Source organism: Schistocerca gregaria, chromosome 2 (genome assembly GCF_023897955.1).
Source record: "Schistocerca gregaria isolate iqSchGreg1 chromosome 2, iqSchGreg1.2, whole genome shotgun sequence".
Classification (NCBI taxonomy): Eukaryota; Metazoa; Arthropoda; class Insecta; order Orthoptera; family Acrididae; genus Schistocerca; species Schistocerca gregaria.
Genome location: NC_064921.1, coordinates 866,711,739 through 866,727,127, shown reverse-complemented (window position 1 = coordinate 866,727,127; position 15,389 = coordinate 866,711,739). Strand labels below are relative to the sequence as shown.

At 41.9% G+C, this 15,389-nt stretch overlaps 2 protein-coding genes across 6 annotated transcripts in view; both read left to right on the top strand.

Annotated features, from left to right (window-relative positions):
- The window catches only part of LOC126335244 (adenylate cyclase type 8), a 1,717,934-nt gene that overhangs the window by 929,153 nt on the left and 773,392 nt on the right, over positions 1 to 15,389 (top strand). The gene's annotated exons all lie outside the window — the stretch shown is intronic.
- LOC126335250 (E3 ubiquitin-protein ligase SIAH1B-like) overlaps positions 1 to 15,389 on the top strand; it is a 36,697-nt gene that overhangs the window by 913 nt on the left and 20,395 nt on the right. The window lies entirely within an intron of this gene.

Genomic DNA, 15,389 nt, shown 5'->3' with positions numbered 1-15,389 from the left:
GAGTAACCCGTCCAAAACCAGCAACTGTCACATGCTGTGTCACATGATAGACAAGCTGTGACACAGCATGTGAAAGTTGCTGGATTTGGACGGGTTACTCCTGTAATTGAAATATCAGATCTAAAGATGTTTCTGAACGAACCGAAACCGGTCATATGAATAAAAAAAATTTGCAGTCAAGACTATTATAATTAACATTATACAATCACTGATTGCTGCAATCCCATCAGACATTATGTCTGTTTTTGCTAAGGATGTCTTTTTCTTGTAGTTGTCTATTCTGCGTAAAAAATGGAGGTTGCAGTACAAAATAAGTGTTTCACGCTATCAGTGATGCACAAGTGCTCATAGCTATGAAGGCCCATATTTTTCAGTCCACATTTATACACTTTCCTCCTTGTTTCTTTTTTTTTTTTTTCATACTACCACCGCTGAAAGATGACAACCTTTCAGTCATAGCAACAACAGTACCAGTATTTGTATTCCACTGTCAGAAGTGTTAGAACTATTTTCGCTTATAACTTTGCACTCTGTCATTTCAGGACCAGGATCTCTCTTACCTGAAATTGATGCATTTACCCATAATCCCTGAAATTTTGTAACATCACCACGGAATCACCCTGTATATTCTGCAGTCCATTTTACGGTGTGTAACGGAGGGTACTTCGTGTACCACTCACACTTCTTCCATTCTCTTATTCGCGAGAAGAACAGTTGCTGATAATCATCCGTTTGGGTTCTAATGTCTGTAATTTTACCTTCACGGTCTTTTCGCAAAATATACGAAGGGTGAAGCGATACATTGGGTGACTCTTCTAGCAGTGTACACTGTCGGCAATCTGACGGTAAATCACAGCAGGATGCAGAAGACCTATGTTGCTGCGTCTGCCACTGCAGTAGGCTGAGCAGCTTCGTCTCGGTTTCGCGCTTACTAAACGAACTTGAAAATAAACGCTCTTGTCTGTTTCCTCTATCAATGCCATCTGGTCAATTCTATCTGGCTTTCAAGCACTGATCGATTCTTCCAACGAATCTCTGTCATCCGCCTTACCTGCGATTAGTTTCATGTGGTCTTTCCACATTACATCGTTCCGTACGTATACTCCTAGATATTTTATCAACATAACTGCTTCCAGTAATTGTTATGAAGTCGCATAATCGTACAATAATGGGTTTTTCTGAGTATTTCTCAGCTATAGATCACATTCGTATATGATGAGATCAGTTCGCACTTCTTGCACGCGATACATTACTTGTGTTTAGGTTGAGGATCAGCTGCCTTTCCCTGAACCAAGCGTCGATGTGCAGGTCTTCCTTAATTTCCCTACAGTCTTCAAGCTTTGCTACAGGACCACCCGTTAAAAGTCTTATGGAACTTATTACCTTATCCACTATGTCATTTACATGTACTGTTAAAGTTCTCTCACAACACTCCATTCGGGAGTTATTTCTACGTCTAAAGATTTCTCTACATCTATATCTACGTCGATACTCCGCAAATCACATTCAAGTGCCTTGCAGGGAATTCATCGAACCACCTTCACAATAATTCTCTATTATTCCAATCTGAACCGCTCGTGGAAAAAACGAACACGCATATATTTCAGTGCAAGCTCTAATTTCCATTATTTTACTATGATGACCAGTTCTCCCTACAAAGATCGGCAAACAATATATTTTTGCATTTGGAGGAATAAGTTGATGATTGAAATTTGGTGAGAAGATTGCGCTGCATCGAAAAATGCCTTTGTTTTAATTATGTACACCCCAAATCCTGTATCATATCAGTGCCATCTCTCCCCTATTTCGCGATAGTACAAAACGTGCTGCCCTTCTTTGAACTTTCTCGACGTACCCCGTCAGTCCTATCTGGTAAAGAACCCCAACCGCGCAGCAGTATTCCAAAAGAGGACGAACAAGTGTAGTGTAGACATTCTCTTTAGCAGATCTGTTACATTTTCTAAGTGCCCTGCCAATAAATTGCAGTCCGCTGAGAATGACATGCTGTGTTTTGTCGGTTAAGAACCTCTTCAGTCGAGCCACACATATGATTTGTTATTTCCTACGCTCGTATTTTGTTCATTAGCCGGCTGTGCTGGGCTATATCGAGTCAAGCAACACCGCATCAGTCTGGGCGTCGGTATTCATTGCTTTCTGGCTTTCGTGGAGGAACAGAGCGACTGGTGTTTCCGGAACCCATGTTCATTCCCACAGAGATTTATGGATTCCTGAGATATCATAATACGCAAGCATAAAATTTGTTTCAAAATTATACAACAAACCCACGTCAGAGATATAGGCCAATAGTTTTGTACATTCATATACCTTGACACAGTGTTCCATGCTAGTCTATCCTATGCAAGCTCTTCATCTCTGCTTAAATAATTCAACCCACATCAGTTTGAACTTGCTTGTTGTAGCCAATTCTTGATCAACTTTTACAATCTCCCCCATGTCCGTCACAAATTTTATTTAATTACCAAACTGACGATTCATTGATGCCTGAGGAAGAGTCCTGTCAACTGATTCTCCCTTTTACTCAAGTTGTACCATAAGATTCTGTTCTCCCCAGTTCGTCTCACCACCCCCACATTATTTACGCGATTTATTCATCTAATCTTCCGCATTCCTCTGTAGCACAAACTTTCAAACGTTTGAGTTATTTTCTTAGCTGAACTCTCATTCACTTCATACTTCTGTGCAATGCTAGAGAGAGGACTTTCTAACTCTTAAATTTACTTTAGATATTACAATCTTTCTATTTTTCAGACACTGTTCTCCTGTTTTTTTGCCAGTATCAACTATTATTTTCTGTCCAAATAGCAAATCTCATCTATCACCTTAACTATCTCATTTCACTATCACTAACCCCAATAGCATTGCCTAATTTACATATTTACTTCGACTACATTCCACTGCCCTTGTTGTGCTCTTGTTGATACTCACCTTATAAAGTCTTTTCAAGACATTGTCCACTCCACTCAGTTGATCTTTCAGGTCCTTTGCTGTCTCTGTCAGAGTTACAGAGCCATCGGCAAAGCTTACTGTTATTAGTTCTCCCTGAATTTAATTACTATTCCTTGGTCTCATTTACTTATTGCTTATTGTACACACTGATTAGCTCCTGGGAAAAGTTGCATCACCTTCTCACCCTACTCTCAACCACTGCTTCCCTTTTATGTCCTTCTCCTATTACAACTGCTAAAACCAGTATTTACTGTTGTTGTTCAGTCCGAACACTAGTGTGATGGAGTTCTAAACGTTTCTCCATCCTGTACAAGCTCCTTCATCTCCGAAGAACTACTGCAGCCTGTATGCTTTAGAACCTGCTTACTCTTGGTCTCTCTCTATAACTTTAACCTCCACACTTGCCTCCAGTACTAGACTATTAGTCCGTTGATATCTCAGAATGTGCTCTGCCAACCAGAGCCTTCTCCTAGTCAGGTTCTGCCAGTTTTTTTCTCCTCAGTTCTATTCAGTGCCTCCTCAATAGTTACCTGATTTACCCACCTAATCTTCTGCATTCTTCTGTAGCATCGCATTTTAAAAGCTTCTATTCTCTTCCTGTCTAAACTGTTTACCGTCCATATTTCACTCCCTTGCATGGCAACGCTCCAAACAAATACCTTTAGAAAGACTTGCCGGCCGCTGTGGCCGAACAGTTCCAGGCACTTCAGTCCGGAACCGCGCCGCTGCTACGGTCTTAGGTTCGAATCCTGCCTCCGGTATGGATGTGTGTGATATCCTTAAGTTACTTAGGTTTAAGTAGTTCTAAGTCTAGGGGACTGATGACCTCAGATGTCAAGCCCTATAGTACTTAGAGCCATTTGAACCATTTTAGAAAAGACTTCTTCCTAACAGTTACGTCTATATTCAGTGTTAACAAATTTTTCTTCTTTAGAAACGGTTTTCTTGCCATTGCGAGTCTACACTATATATCTTTTCTACTTCTGCCATCATCGTTATTTTACTATCCAAACAACAAAACTGATCTACTACGTTTAGTGTCTCGTTTCCGAATCTGATTCCCTGAGCTTCGCCTGATTTAATTCGACTACACTCCATTACTCTCGTTTTCCTTTTGGAGACTGAATAGTTCCGGGAATAGGCTACAACCCAGTCTCACTCCATTCTTATTTCCTTTCATACCCCTCGATTGTTGTAACTGCCGGTTTCTGTTGTAAATAGCCTTTCACTTGTGGATTTATATCCATTCTATCTTCAGAATTTCAAAGAGAATTTTCTAGTAAATATTGTCAAAAGCTTTATCTAAGTCTAAATTTAGACTATGCCGAAATTTCATTAGTGTCCAAAATGGAATAAAATATTTCATATGGTTCTAAGCACTACGGGACTTAACATCTGAGGTCATCAGTCTCCTAGACTTAGAACTACTTAAACGTAACTAACCTAAGGACATTACACACATCCCTGCCTGAGGCAGGATTCGAACCTGCGACCGTAGCAGCAGCGCGCTTCCGGACTGATGTGCCTAGAGCCGCTCGGCCACAACGGCCGACCAAGTTGGAATAAAAGAACTTTCAAATGGCGAATGTTTTATCATTTAGAGTGTTAAACGGACGCTTTCATCTAAAAGTGTGCATAGCTAGTGGTCTAGTTCTTGGGGTCGCGTGTTTGATTCTCAGCCGTGTCGGAGATTTCGTCCGCTCGAGGACTGGAGGATTAATGTGTTCACCACCTATGTTCGACGTCAACGTTCAATAACCACTCATAGACGGCACGTGGCAGTCCGAGCAACGGAGAGTGTCTGGGGGATGCGGAAAACAGTGCAGTCGATGCGGTAATGCGGAAATGGAGAGATTTATATAACGTCAGACAGGGCAATGTCATTGGATTACGGGTCAAGCGTTGAAGCATTTGCTAAACGCTAAGCCTGTAAATTGTACTCGTGCCGTCGTGGTTTAAGTATACCGGAAACGGAAAAATCGTGGTATCCGAAACTGACGTCAGAGCAGCTATGGTACAACATAACACGGGTGAACGACAGCTGCTGAGATGTGTATGGGCCAATGAACGTGCAACTGTTGAGCAGCTGATCGCCCGGATGAACCAAGGGGCTGCCGACATGTCTCCTCATTGACTGTTCTCTGAACGTTGCTGCCTAGGGACCGTACAACAGGCGGCTGGTTCATGCACCCATGCTGACTGCTGTTCATTGCCAGCCAAGGCTGGAATTTTCACGCCAACACCGCAACTGAATTTCCACTAAGTGATGACAGGTGGCGTTTTCGGATGAGTCACATTTTATGCTCCAGCGTTCAGATGACCGTTGTCGTGAACGGCGGGGAATGTTTGAAAGCAAACACCTTGCGACATCGGAAGAGTCCAGGCCAGACGAGGGGACGTTATGGTCTGCGGTATGTTTTTGCAGCATTTCGTGGGAGATCTCGCCGTGCGGAAAGGCAGAATGAATCACACAAGTACGTATCTATCCCTGGGGACAATGTCCACCCCTGCATGCACTTTGCTTTTCCTGAGCACGATGGCGTCCTTCAGCAGGACAATGAAACGTCTCACACAACTCACAGTGTACGTGCGTGGTTCGAAGATCACCAGGATGAGTTTACTCTACTCTTTTGGCCACCAAACTGCCCGGATTTAAACCCAATCGAGAGTCTGTGGGACCACCTCAATCGAGCCGTACACGCCATTATCCTTAACCGAGAAACATAGGCTAGCTACCCACAGCAGTTGTGACGTCATCGCTCCAAATCCCTATCTTCTAGAACCTCACTGACACTCTTCCTTTACGTCTCGCAGCGGTCCGCCTGCTAAGAGTTGTTATTCCGGCTTTCGACAAGTGACCGTAATAATGTGACTGGACAATGTAGAAAGACTTGCAGTAGGCATCCGAATTACCCCAGACTGTGTTTCCGGGTCAATGATGCCATATGATCATTTCATTTAAAAATTACCGGACAGTTAACGAGACTATTGGCATTGACTATTTCAAGTAATATGTAGTTCCCCAATACTGCTATGTTGTCTTTCAATTTTCTGTGTCATTTTGAGAGCAGAGGAATCCCGAGGGTGGTAACTGCCTCACAAGTGCTTTAATCTTAGAATATTGCTGAATATGAGGTGATATCAGCACTGATCTAAAATGTTTTGTAATCTGTGCTAAAGCTTAGACCCAAATTTATTTATGTTTACAGATGACTCACCTCTTCGTGAGTTCTTACTAGACTGTTCAAATATACAGCAGATTACTGTTCTGAACGGTTACTACTTACGTATCTTAGTTTTAGGGGCCGTCAAATAATTGATCCACTTCTTGGTCCCACCAACACCAACGATATACCAAACAGCCATGCCTACACTAATTTTTTACCTCTCTAAACAGTAATACTTAAATATCACAGAGAACAGATCCGCTCTGATCAATTTCAAATGTCCGCCCCTGGTAGCTGAGTGGTCAGCGAGACGGAATGTCATTCCTAATGGCCGGGGTTCGATTCCCAGCTGGGTCGGAGATTTTCTCCGCTCAGGGACTGGGTGTTGTGTTGTCATTATCTACTCGAAAGACTTGCGCCAGGTGAATGGTGTAACCGACGGGAGGCCATAGCCACACGGCATTTCCAATTTTAAATAAGCTTTTGCATCTATTGATGAATTGCGTAAACCATTGTTTATCTAAATTGTTATTGTGCGACCAAAAAAGGACTAAATACGATAATTGCGAGTAATTTTTGCAGCCAAGGTCATGTGCTGAAATATTTTTATTTCTTCAGCGACCGGTTTCGATAGAGTCTTGTTGTCGTTTTCGGATATTCTGGAAATTATGTCACTATGCGAAAATCATACGACGGGAACACACTCCATTTATAAAATAAAGACGGCACATTGACTTGTTAAACACAGGAGTCAATAAGAAGTCTATAGCATCACTTTCTTAATGGGCCGTAGCTAAAATGGCTCCACGGACGAAATCGCCACCACTCCGGGACAAACCGTAGAGTTTTTATTTATTTCGTTTTATGTGATTGAGAAATAGATGTCGTGACTTTGTTTTATTAGTGGAGTGTGCTTTCAGTATGGTTGTGCGATTTATGCAACAGCAATATTATTTCCAGGAGATCCGAGGATAACAGCTATATATTCTGTCGGAATGGGCCACCGAGAAAATAAAAATATTTCAACACGCAATCTTGGGTGCAAAAATTCTTATTTATCGTCATATGAAGTCGGTACGCTCACAAAGTCCTCTCTTTCGCAGTCAAGACATTTACAAGCAGTCAACACGATATGGATGAGTGGGTAAGAAATGAAGCCTACTCCCATTATCAAGATGAACTTAAGATATTAGTCTTTGGGGGTAGATACTGAGAGGCAGGCACAACAGAAACAAATCCGTAAATAATTTTCTTCTTTTCAATGACAAGCACAGTCCTCACTAAACTTCAACGTTGGTTAGGACTTCGGCTGAGATATAATGCTTGATCAGTGTTTTCAGGGAACTATAGTACCTATAGTTTTTACATTTTGTTAGGAAACACAGGTTATTATTGTTTAGAAGGCATGTAGTTACTTCGTTCGCATGTTATCAGATCCGCCACAAAGCGCACACCGTTACCGCAAGTACACGTATCAAGTTGTCATTGTGTCGAGTGCTAAAAGGAAATCAACAACTGTTGCTTTCTCTGCCGCCGCAGCCTTATATGCAGAGACAGTGAATAATAATAAGAACAGAAAACATCCGTTCTTGGTGGAACAAAAACGGTTAAACAGGACAGAAAAGACGAAGCTTTACATTACGTCGAAAAAAATTTCTTTTCAAGGAAGTATCAAGAAACGTAATTAAAATACTGTACCAAATTTTCTTCCGTCTAAACAAATAACGGTTTTCCCGTGAAAACAATAGTCTGTGTTTACTCCGAAATCCCATGATAACTGTATGGTGGATGCACAGCTCGTATCTGACAAGCACGTGTCCACAAAACAAAGTCTATCTGATGTGCAAACATCCCCACACTGCCGGCACCAGTTCCCTATTGTGCCTCAATAGCACGTCTTCCCCTGCACTGCTGTGGGAATAGAATTTTTAATTCCCTCCTCTGTTGTCTACAGACTGCCCTCATTTAACATACCACACAGCATATTTCGTAGTATCACACTCAATGGTTTAGTAATTACCCCGACTTTTGATGTCAGGAAGATACTCCTTCCGTTCATATTTTTCAGTTAAACCACTCACGTGCTCTTTGCAAAAAATCACGATATTCCGTCTTCTTTCCCCTCGAAATCACATTGACGGCGCGATGCAGAATCTTTGTAGTGGTCAAGTGTGGACTATCTTGAAAGCATACGTGTGAATGAATACCTCAGCTTGTATCGGCAGCGTTGGTATAACATCGTAGGCGCTTTCAAGCATGGATTTCCTCACCTACCTTTCCGCGCAGCGTACAAAAGCAAGGTGAGGGTAGCGACTTTAGGAAAACAAATTAGCGGAAAGTAGTCGATATAAATCAGGTGATGGTGAGGCGATTAGAAAGTGTAACACAAAAGCAGTAGATGAGTTTTGTTATTCGAGTAGAAAAATAGCTGATAATGGTACAGAGTATATGAAATGCAGACTAGTGATAGCAAGGAAAGCATTTCCGAAAGAGAAAAATTTGTTGACATCCATTATAACTTCAAATGTTAGAAAGTCATTTCTGAATTTAAGCCATTTGTGTGGAGTGTATCTTTTATGCTATTGAAACGTCGGCAATAAACAGTTCTCAAAAGAAGAGAATTGGAGCTTTCGGAAAGGGTACTGCAGAAGAATGCTGAAGATTAAGGGGGAAGATTGGGTAAATAAGGAGGAGACACTGCATCGAACTGGAAACAACAGAACTTTGTGATATAACCTGACTAAAAGAGTGGATCGGTTGATGGGACACCCTATAAGGCATCAAAGAATCTTCAAGTGTGGGATGTTGGAGGTATAAAACTGTTGGGGGAGGGACTGGCCTCGAACAGAGTAAGGGAGGTTCAAATGGTTGCAGGTTGCAGGAGCAATGTAGAGATGAATAGGCTTGCACAGTACAGGGTTCGGTGGAGAGCTGCACCAAACCGGTATTCGGACTGATGACCCCAACAACAAGTAGACATTAGCTATTCATCCACGACCAATGTTCATCTCAAGGTACTCAGTTTAGGATACTGTACCATCACGATTACTTTGAGTCTGAAGGTTTTGGTGACGCTGAATATGATCGTCTAATGCATCAGGTGACAGCATCCTGTCGCCCAGGTTTCGGTGTCTCCTATATGTTACACCCCTGCCGGCGTTTAAGTGCACGCGTCAGGTATACGACCTTAATCTCCGCGCCAGGCGGAACACCTCGTAAACAAGATTATCTGTAACGCTCCTCGCCGTCTTTCGTCATCGCGAAAGCTAAGCGCCGCTCGTGTTACACCGCAGAAATCTCTGTGAGGAACAACAATTTCAGATCACGCGATCCACGGCATTACACTATTAAATACTGCAATTACTTTTTATAAATAATTAGTATTTTCATTAATTTGACTGTCATAAATATTTTCCTGCTTCGTACTCATCATTCCATTGCTTCGTATCGTCGGGGAAGAAACAATATCACGTAAGTAGCAAAACCGAATTTTCCAGGAGAAAGAAAAAAACTGTCTAGAATACCTGCTACGTTTCGTAAGGACATGAAATTTGCATTGTTGCACTACAATGATATTCCGGATCGTAACAAAAAGTGAGACAAAGAAAATGCTCTTTATAAAGCATAATTATGGCAAGTACGTGGGACTTTCTCGATATTTATGAAAGAGGAACACTACTTTTACGTTGTTTTTTGGTGCTGAAAAAGACTTTATTGAAAGACTGCATGGAAAATCTTCAAATATACATCAGGTTCACATAGTTCTGATAATGTCAACAGATTTATTCAAGAAAAAACTGCCGAAAAGAACTGTCACTCCTGACACAGTAACGTCCAACATGATGATCATTCGTAAGGAATGCTGTCATAACAGCAATGACAGTGCTTAGCATCAACGGCTTTAAGTTGTTGTAAATGATCCCATTTGGCTTTCCTGATTTCCAGTCATCCTTTCTACAGTTTCAGGAAGCAAACTTCTGCAGAAATTTTTCTCGGTCGTCTTGGTATTTCTTGCTGCACTTCGTTGAAAGTGAGCTTGTAGTAAATAATACCATCTGGACGTTAGTGCATCGCTCTCAGTTCCGTAACTGTTGGCTCATTCTCTGCAGCTCTTCCAGACCTAATTGAGTCACACAGCCACAAAATTTTCTTTGCATACTCAGTGAAAAATTAATAATCTACGTAATGAACTTCGTAAGGTCGTAGTTTTCTTCTCACCTCTTTAGATATCAGGGCATGTTGCCTAGGAAGTGTAACTTCAGTCTTCTGAACTTGCACTCTATAGAACTGTGGACTGAGTCACATTCCACTTGAGTATAACCTTTCTCCAAAAACTTTTGCGTAATCAATGCTCCTGAATCAATTGCTAACCTTCAAACAGCGTTTGATAATGTCACGTTACTGGTCAGATATCTGCAGCCATCAGAATGAAAACTTCCAGGGACAGGATTTTCCTTAATCGTTTTCGGTAGTGTATCCACGATATGCGAGGCAAAACTTGGTGCAACCAGTTCACCTTGCGTTTCATCGAACCAGTAACAAACTATATCATCATTTTCTAAACTATGCATTGTAAAGTTACGGGAAGCCAAATTTGTTTTGTAATATACTACACTTGCCCGTAAAAATGCTGCTACTTTCACGTCCTGTAAATCCATGTTGTACACTAAGCAGATCTTCTTACCTAATTCTTTCCGAAACCTTAAGCTCTCTTTACGTTGTATGTACTGCTTCCACAAGTCTTCACTCAACTTTTCGAGCCTGTAACTACATTACAAGTTGCACTGGTCTTTCTTGAAGAAAAATAAGCCAAGGTTACTCTCTTCGAAAATCAAGTTAAAGGCGGCCCGTTTTAATGGTGCAACCTGTTCCTTATTACATTTTTTGGTGTTGAGTGCATACAGCTGTTATTTGCTTTGTACAATAGGCTAAAGATACTTCCTGCAGTAATGTGATACAGAGGACAGTTCAGGAATTCGATTACGAAGTTTTTCTCGGCTTTCTTCTTCGTCTGTTTTATTTGGGAACGTTCCAATCTGAATCAGGGGTCATCTCAGTACTCATACCATGTGTGAAATTATCCAGCCAATATCACTGTCTACACTTTAATGTCCAGAGTATTGAGAAGCGTTTTATGGGAACTTGATTACTTGATGTTTTTCAAAATTCAATTTCAAATGGCTGCAAGCACTATGGTGTTTAACATCTGAGGTCATCAGTTTCCTTTACTTAGAACTACTTAAACCTAACTAACCTAAGGACAGTACACACACCCAAGCCCGAGGCATTATTCCAACCTGCGACCGTAGCAGCAACGCGGTTACGGACTGAAGCGCTTAGAGCCACTCGGCCATAGTGGCCGGCTGATGTTTTTTTCTTTTTTGATGAGGCCCGCCACGAATTCCTCTCCTGTGCTAAGCTCCTCATCTCAGAGCAGCACTTGCAACCTACGTCCACAATTATTTGCTGGATGCATTCTAATCTCTGTCTTCCTCTAGAGTTTTTGCCCTCTGCAGCTCCCTCTAGTACCATGGAAGTCATTCCTTCAAGTCTTAACAGATGTTCTATCAACCTGTACCTTCTCCTTATCAGTGTTTTCCACGTATTCCGTTCCTCTCCGATTCTGCGTAGAATCTCCTCATTCCTAACCTTATCAGTCTACCTTATTTTCAACATTTGTCTGCAGCACCAAACCTCTAATGCTTCCATTTTCTTCTGTTCGGATTTTCCCAGAGCCCATGGTGACTACTATACAATGCTGTACTCCAGACGTACAACCTCAGAAATTTCTTCCTCAAATTAAGGCCTATGTTTGATGCTAGTAATCTTCTCTTGTACAGGAATGCCCTGTTTGCTATTGCTGGTCTGCTACAGTTACACGTTCAAATCTTTGTTAGTCTCGGCAAACTTCCTAATACTCCTGCCAGTAATAACTTAACTGCTCGCTGACTCATTAGTCGGTATTTCTATTGCAAAAAATAAAAATAAAGTAGTACATTTCTTTCCTCGTTCGTTGTTTGAAGGAATTTTGTACCAAAGCCGTGAGGACATCTACAAAGCCTCTGCGTTTGTAAACAGCCTTTGTATCTGTGCAGTCTGTTTACCAGCTAGCTGTACAGGGACATCACCTGATTACAGCAAAAAGGTATACTCGTTGCTTAAGAACTAATACCCCACTGATGAAGATTAACTGCACTATTCAGGGATGCCAGGACGAAATCTTCCTGGTAACTTTGCATATGTCAGCTATGATTTCGAGAAGCTGTATACCTTCTTTCGATAAAATCATAATGATACTACTGTGTACAATTTGTACAGAAACCAGATGGCAGTTATAAGAGGCGAGGGACATGGAAGGGAAGCAGTGGTTGGGAAGGGAGTAAGATAGGGTTGTAGCCTCTCACCGATGTTATTCAATCTGTATATTGAGCAAGCAGTAAAGGAAACAAAAGAAAAATTCGGAGTAGGTATTAAAATCCATGCAGAAGAAATAAAAACTTTGAGGTTCGCCGATGACATTGTAATTCTGTCAGAGACAGCAAAGGACTTGGAAGAGCAGTTGAATGGAATGGACAGTGTCTTGAGAGGAGTATATAAGATGAACATCAACAAAAGCAAAACGAGGATAATGGAATGTAGTAGAATTAAGTCGGGTAATGGTGAGGGAATTAGATTAGGAAATGAGACACTTAAAGTAGTAAAGCAGTTTTGCTATTTGGGGAGCAAAATAACTGATGATGGTCGAAGTAGAGAGGATATAAAATGTAGACTGGCAATGGCAAGGAAAGCGCTTCTGAAGAAGAGAAATTTGTTAACATCGAGTATAGATTTAAGTGTCAGGAAGTCTTTTCTGAAAGTATTTGTATGGAGTGTAGCCATGTGTGGAAGTGAAACATGGACGATAAATAGTTTGAACAAGAAGAGAATGGAAGCTTTTGAAATGTGGTGCTACAGAAGAATGCTGAAGATTAGATGGGTAGATCACATAACTAATGAGGAAGTATTGAATAGGATTGGGGAAAAGAGAAGTTTGTGACACAACTTGACCAGAAGAAGGGATCGGTTGATAGGACATGTTCTGAGGCATCAAGGTATCACAAATTTAGTATAGGAGGGCAGTGTGGAGGGTAAAAATCATAGAGGGAGACCAAGAGATGAATATACCTAGCAGATTCAGAAGTATGTAAGTTGCAGTAGGTACTGGGAGATGAAGAAGCTTGCACAGGATAGAGTAGCATGGAGAGCTGCATCAAACCAGCCTCAGGACTGAAGACCACAACAACAACTACTACTACTACCACTACTACTGTGTCGGCAGAGCGTATTATGAAGTTTGAATATACGTCATTAAAGCTTATCCAGTACGGAGTGCAATAGGCTAAGTTTTCAATATTTTTCTTAATTGAGCTGCTAATAGTAGGTATAAAAATCGACCTATTTGCCCATGGTAGAATGTAGCGATAATGCCGAAGAAACGCAGTTTGAATTCTCCCGAAAAGGACGGCTAAAAGTGATCTTGCAAAATTTACTGACAAAGTCCTAAGTATTCGCTTTCCAGATTGGAATGTATGAACATTCATATTCCACTGTGACAGAATATGCATTATAATATTCCAGAAGGTACTGCTCACACAGTGGAAATTAAGCAGCCACTCTTCCTATGCTCAAGCTGTGAATACAACTGGAGCAATGGACAGTAGCATCTGGCTTAGATTTCAAAGCGGCTTGCAGAGTAGGTTAATGCATTGTTTGATTCAACTTCGCGCCGGTTTTATGTGACTAGGACAGTTCATCATCCTTCTTTAGATTGATCTTAAGAACATCTTCATTGGGCCGGCCGCGGTGGTCTAGCGATTCTAGGCGCTCAGTCCGGAACCGCTTGACTGCTACGGTCGCAGGTTCGAATCCTGCCTCGGGCATGGATGTCTGTGATGTCCTTAGGTTAGTTAGGGTTAAATAGTTCTAAGTTCTAGGGGACTGATGACCACAGATGTTAAGTCCCATAGTGCTCAGAGCCATTTGAACCATTTGAACCATCTTCATTGCCAGACGGGCATAAACTTCTCAATGCAGTATTTTTGCATAAGGAAGTAAGAGGCACTAAAAGAAAAGGCATAGGGAGTATATAGAAGAGAGGAAAGATTATCTTGTGTTCTTGTAACTAATATAAATTATAATTTAAGCTACAAGTGTTGCTCTGAGGCACTATGTATCCACACTTTCAGAAACAAACTGTGAAGCATCCATAACACATGGGTGGAAGCCAGTTTCATACACTAACACATCATTGGCGAGTATGTTTTTTATGAGACTTGGCCACCAGAGAGCATTTGTGTTGATCGAGAATGTTGTCACCAGGCTCGGTAGCTCATATAAGGGTTGTGAACATCGTCAGATGTTGAGTGATGACTGTAAAAGGCACGGAGATACCACTTTATGAGCATTTCATAAAGCTTGGAAGTGGCCTAATTGATGGTCTCCATTTGGACGCCTGTGGCACCGAGCAGTATCCAGATTTCTGGGGCACGATGTTGGACTGCATGGGAATGCGAGGGCAGGTACACCACAAGTTCCGGTTGGCCAGGTCTGACCACAACAAGGAAAGAGAGCCATCTTGTGCATGAAGCACATCGTAATCTCTTGTCATCCGTGCCTGCCATCCAATAACAACCAATGAACCTCCAACGTCCCATGCCACAACGTTAGTGTGTATAAGGCTGACTTAGTAATTACCGTCTCATGCGTAAGCTGCCCTGAAACGACAGCAAAACGACAACACAAACGGCAGCGTTTGGAGTGGCGAGATGATCTGGAAGAAATGAGTGCTGATGAATGGCGTCGCAAGATGTCCATCGCTGAAACACGTTCCTTCACCTCTAATGACACTAACCGGCGCATATGGCGACGACCTGCAGAGAGGTCCAGTTATCACAGTTCTTTGCAGAGGCACAGCATGTGTTATTCCTGGTTCAAATGGTTCAAACAGCTCTGAGCACTATGCGACTTAACTTCTGAGGACATCAGTCGCCTAGAACTTAGAACTAATTAAACCTAACTAACCTAAGCACATCGCACACATCCTTGCCCGAGGCAGGATTCGAACCTGCGACCGTAGCAGTCGCTCGGTTCCAGAGTGTAGCGCCTAGAACCGCACGGCCACTCCGGCCGGCTATTTCCCGGCGGCATTGTGTGACGAGCCATCAGGTAATGGCTGGTAGCAACTCAGCGTACGCTGACGACACAATGATAAATCTA